This window comes from Nicotiana attenuata, unplaced genomic scaffold, assembly GCF_001879085.1.
Source record: "Nicotiana attenuata strain UT unplaced genomic scaffold, NIATTr2, whole genome shotgun sequence".
NCBI lineage: Eukaryota > Viridiplantae > Streptophyta > Magnoliopsida > Solanales > Solanaceae > Nicotiana > Nicotiana attenuata.
Window position 1 is genome coordinate 117,874 of NW_017671530.1, and position 6,017 is coordinate 123,890.

Consider the following 6,017-nt stretch of genomic DNA (forward strand, 5'->3'; position numbering starts at 1 on the left):
ACTCAAAATCGTGGTCAAATTCGAAGAAATGAAAATTCCTAGGTTTTCCACCAAAACCCCAAATTTCCATAATTTCCTTGCCTAAATCCATGTATAAACCTTGTATTTAACTCAAAGCTAGCATAAATTACTTACCTCATGACAAGTGACGAAAATGGCATTTCCAAGCTGCTCCCAATCGACTCCAATGGAAGAAAAATGGGGTTGAAATGAAATCAACCCCGAACTTAAAACATCTCACTGCCCCAGCTGCTTTCGCTTCTGCGGAAATAGTTCCGCTTCTGCGGATGTCGCTTCTGCGACTTTTCGCCACTTCTGCGGCTTTGGGCAAAAGGAAGCTGACCGCTTCTGCAGTCTGGGGGCTGCTTAAGCGGAACCGCTTCTGCGGTCCCTGGGCCGCTTCTGCGGTTTCCTTGGACCTGGCCCCCTTCCGCTTCTGTGAGCTTTTGACCGCATCTGCGGTCCCGCTTCTGCGGTCCAAGAACCGCAGATGCGGTTATGAAAGAAGCAGCAAATCTCAAGCCTCCCCAAATTCCATTTTTTTGGTCCGTTAACCACCCGGAATCCACCCGAGGCCCCCGGGACCCCGACCAATCATACCAACCAATCCCAAAACACATTACGGACTTGCTCGAGGCCTCAAATTACATCAAACAACGCAAAAATCATGAATCAACCCCCAATCCAAGCTTTATGAACTTTAGAACTTCCAACTTCTACTTTCGATGCTTAAACCTGTCAAATCACGCCCGATTGACCTCAAATTTTGCACGCAAGTCATATTTGACATTACGGACCTACTGCAACTTCCGAAATCGGATTCCGACCCCGATATCAAAAAGTCAACCTCCGGTCAAACTTCTCAAAAACCTTCAAATTTCCATCCTTAGCCAAATGGCTCCAAAATGTCCTACGGACCTCCGAATTCACTTCCGATCGCGCCCCCAACTCCAGAATCACCATACGGAGCTATTCATAGTCTCGGAATTTCAAACGGACATCGATAATTCTGAAATGCACTTCGAACCAAACTTATGAAATTCTTTCTAAAATGCTAACTTCCACAATAGGCGCCGAAACACTCCCGGGTTATCCAAAACCCGAACCGGACATACGCCCAAGTCTGAAATTATCATACGAACCTGGTAGAACCTTCGGATCCTGATTCCGAGGTCGTTTACTCAAAATTCTAATCCTAGTTCATTCTTTTAACTTTAAGCCTCTGAAATGAGAATTCTCTTTCTAAATTAACTTTGAACTTCCTGAAACTTAATTCCGACCACGCGTACAAGTCAATATACTTGAAATGAAGCTGTTCATGGCCTCCGACTGCTGAACGGAGTGCTAGGACTCAAAACGACCGGTCGGGTCGTTACATTCTCTCCCACTTAAACAAACGTTCGTCCTCGAACGTGCTGAGAACTATTCTGGAGTAGTCTGAAATCACTGTTTAACACCTCGTGTACCTTCCCGTGCTACCATAACTCAGTTGAGCACATTGGCTCGATCAATTTGAAGATATTCCCTTTTTATTAAGGCAAATAAGCCTTAGAGCCCTATTCCAACATCCGAAATTCTATGCCTGACCTGTTTCCAACATACGTACACCGTATCAACCACCACACGTTGTATCCAAACATGATTGCATAACTTTGCTGAATTCACACTTTTCATCATTTCACTCGCCGGATCACGATAACATTTTCTGTTCCACTTAATTGAAATTCCATTAATCTGGTGCTCCCATTGCACCCCATAACATACACAGGTCTTACTCCCACTCTTACAACACCGCCACAACGAAAGAGGTGCGAAGAAATTCATAATCAACTGCTGAGTCAACCAATCATTGAGTCTATACTTCTGGCAGGAAACATTACCATATTCTGAATCAAATAGCGATCCTTGCTCCTTAATATACTTCACGTAATCAGATTGCACTGATCCTAAATCCAACAATCTCGTCTCACCCAATACGAACTGCTCAGGCAATGAGCCACCCCGACATAACCAAAAGTCTCATATGATGCCACAATGTGCCAATAGGCTACCAATTCGAACGCGATACCAAAGGAAAACGAACTCTGGAAGGAATTACCTAACTCCCGCACTAATACGGACTTTCCCTAGAAATAGGAAACGAGACATACAGAAATAGCATATAGAAAAACTATACTCAACATCACACTGTTGCGGCGCGCAACCCGATCCAACTAACATACCCATGGCGGTGTGCCACCCGATCCACACATAGATCTCACATAAGGAGATGCATATCGAGCTAGATTGCTCATTACAATAAAATACTGAATGTCAGTCACGAACACACTAAGTGCATAATAGCAATCCCTGAGAAAAACACATAGCGCTATAGGCTACAAAACTCAAGCACAACTGAGGTGCGTTACAAGATCTAAATCTCAAGAGCCATCCTGCTCACATAACATCATCGCCACGCGGAACCTTAACACATAAGAATTTACCAAGCCGTCTCACAACCCATACGGCGCAATACATCATTACCCGGAAAAACTGATGACAAAATAACACCCCGACTGTTCCTCCATAGGGAACGCTCGCTGAAACGAACACAACTGGCCTGATATACAGCCCTGATCACATGTATAAATCCATTGATCTCAAGCCGATTTCTGATTGCACCCACTTGGCTAATCACCTTTCAAAGGTCCATAGTAACTCCCTTTTCCTCATAACACATAAGAACAACCGTCATAACCGGAGCAACCTCCTCGGTTCATAACCCAGTAAACAAAGTGCCCTCCAGGCATAATTTCTCAAATTTAGTGACATTACCACAATCCTCATACTTGGTTCAAATCTCTAGCCAATCAAGTGACTACATGTCACACTTATACAATCTTCCCGTGGGACACGCTCCCAAAATTTGCCGAAATAAATAGCGGGTTCGCCCGTCTAATCCACCGGACGCACTAACGCTGAAAAGCGATCAAAAATCCTTAACCAGGATGCAAAGCCTCTTTCACAAAACACCGATTTCATGTGATGCTGAAGATAATACCAATTTACTCTAATCATTCAACCCTTTCCTCGCTCATCCGAGACCGTGACATCCTTACCAGGACCCAACTGCAACCTTGATCCTCACTTCGAATTTCCATGCTACTCACTGCATCCAATGTGCCAACATACGATAGAACACGATTTTAACATTAACATTTTAACACTTCATCATATAAGAACCTTCTACTTAACTCACTTCTGGAGTACCATAGCAGCACACAGGCGAATTTTTCATAACCGTAGAATATGCAAATCTCTAAGTAGTGGTCTAAGCCACCATAGCCTCTTTCGGAATCTGCTTCCACACAACAAGCCATAACAATAGAAGGCCTCTGAATAACATTAATTGCCGCGGCTGACAAGCCTGATACGTACCATCACAAATCACTTACATAACCCGATCACGCTGCAGAAACTGAATGCCAACACCCATATGCCAAATTCAACTATGGCTAATCAACTACCTTCTTCCAACTTATCCTTGATTGCCTTAAAGATTTTACTGATTTCTTCCAACACATAACATACTCCCTCTGCGCTCATCCTGAGCGACCTCGAATCACGAGACCATGCTGTCTCAAATCCCACGAACCATTTCATATCTCTCTAATGCTACATCTCAAGTTAAAATATCATAGAACGTTTTGAGTCTCCATTCGTAGGCTGCTGCACGATCTTGATTCTCAACTGCACCTATAGGCTCGAAATCATTAAGTATCATACTTCATCTTCTGAATTTCACTAGGATCGCTGCTGAGAGCCACCCGCTCTGACTCGGCCTCGAATATAACCAATTCCCTAAATTTTCTAGCACATGAGTGCCCCATTGGTGATGCACCTGGCAGAATCACTTCCCTTGAAACTCACACTTATACTAGGCATAAACCCTGAATCCTTTCTCAGATCTGAACATGAGCCAACAAGGCCAACCATGGCACACCTTCAACAATCCCTTTGCTCAATTCATCTCTTATGTTCTTTTCCCGTAGCTAGAATAACCCATCAACATACTAATAACCAGAAACCTTGCAAGTAATCAACTCTGCAACCCCATCACAAGCGGTGGGACTCTCCCACTTAGCTTGAAGCCATAATTTCACCAATCTGGAACTCACTCGTCCTTTTTATCTCTTATTGACATAACCTTGCACAATCAACCGCCAAAATTCTCGAGATCTCTCTGTAAAACCCCCTTCTTATACTCTAAATCATCCACCACATTCGCACGATCGATCCTTTCGCTACATACCCGATAAGATTCTTCGCAGAAGCCTCGCCAACCACGCGACTGCTAATCTGCTCACTTGGCTAACCCACCTATAGAAGGCTCTCCCCGGCATCTTCCAACACTGCTGCACAGGGTACAATTACTACGACATCAATGACCCTTCCTGGGTCTGGGCTCACACTCCAGTTGCACAGGTCCATTTTACCCCTTGTGGACATCATTTACATGCGCGGCAACATCCTTCCAATTCCAAGTTATGCTGCATCCTTCTTCACTTAAGCGGCTCCTTTCCGTTGTATTAAATCTCATGTCGCATGATAGCTCTTACTTCTAATCAATTCCGTAGGCACCAATAGCCAAGCACTAATATCATCAAATCACTCCAAACTCTCCTTAAGGTACGTGGTCCTTCCACTGCAAGCCCATATGCATCTCCGCCACTCTCCCACTTTGGCGGAGCTCATCCCCTTAATCGATTACTCAACCTTTGCTTCATATACCTGGCCTTTTAACAATTTAAAACTCCGCCTAACATTTTCCACAAGCCCTTCTCATCTTTTGCTGCTCAGTTGTTGCCTTAATAAAATTCATCTTCATAGAACTTGAATCCTCAATTTGCTACTAACTCCAAACCTTTCCGAAGGTCATCTTTCTCGAACCGTCAACATTAGAAATACTGATTCAATCCTGAACCACCGCATCTTGCGGTATCTGATAGTTGTATCTCCGATACTATTTCACAATACCTTGCCTCAAAGGCGAATTGTAGAAAATCATAACACCGACAAACTTAATATGCCCAATTAGGACAGCAGCTCCCCCAATATAGAAGAAAAATCCACCACGTTTGCAATTACGAAGTCTCATTACTTCCACCAGTCCACCTGACCCTCCTTAGTTCGATTACCTTTCCCCCTGCCGGGAATAACGTACTGAATCTCTTGATTATGCACTGAGTAAACCTCCCTTGAAATCATTCACTGCCCTGACACGTGGGCAACACCCTACCATCATATTACTACTGCAGAATAGTCATTCATAAGCATTGCGGCAACTTGTGCCTAGCCTCAAGCCCTCGAAAATACCGCTATTGGGCTGAAACAATAAAATATTCTTCTATAAGGCGACGACAATAATCTGATCAGCTATACCGGGAGAAACATCCCGTATCACATCTGTAGTACCATTACGGTTCTTCAATTTTTGATTTATAACAAGCGGTTCGCGTCGCATAGGATTGAGTAAGAAAGAAACAAAGGCATAAGCCTCTCATGAAATCGAATCGCACGATAAGGAATCAAGAAGGGAAGTACTCCTAACAGTCCTACAGCCTCCCGAGGATAAGTACAGACGTCTCCGTACCGATCCGCGAGACTCTACTAGACTTGCTCATGACTCGTGAGACCCTGGGAACCTAGTGCTCTAATACCATGCTGTCACGACCCAAATCCACTACGGGTCATGATGGCGCCGGACACCGTTGTCAGGCAAGCCAACTAATCAATTAAATTCTCTTTTAATACCTTTAAAAATCTAAGAGTTTTCCTTCCATTTTTCATATATAAAACAATCTCTGTTTCAATTCAAATTAAGAAATAACTATTAACACACATCTTTCGAAAAACCATCCCAGAACCCGGTGTCACAAGTGCATGAGCAACTACTGATAAGGAAAATAAATTACAATGTCTGTCCGAAATACAGTGGACAAAAAAAAATAAAGTACTGGAAGGGAACTACACTAGCT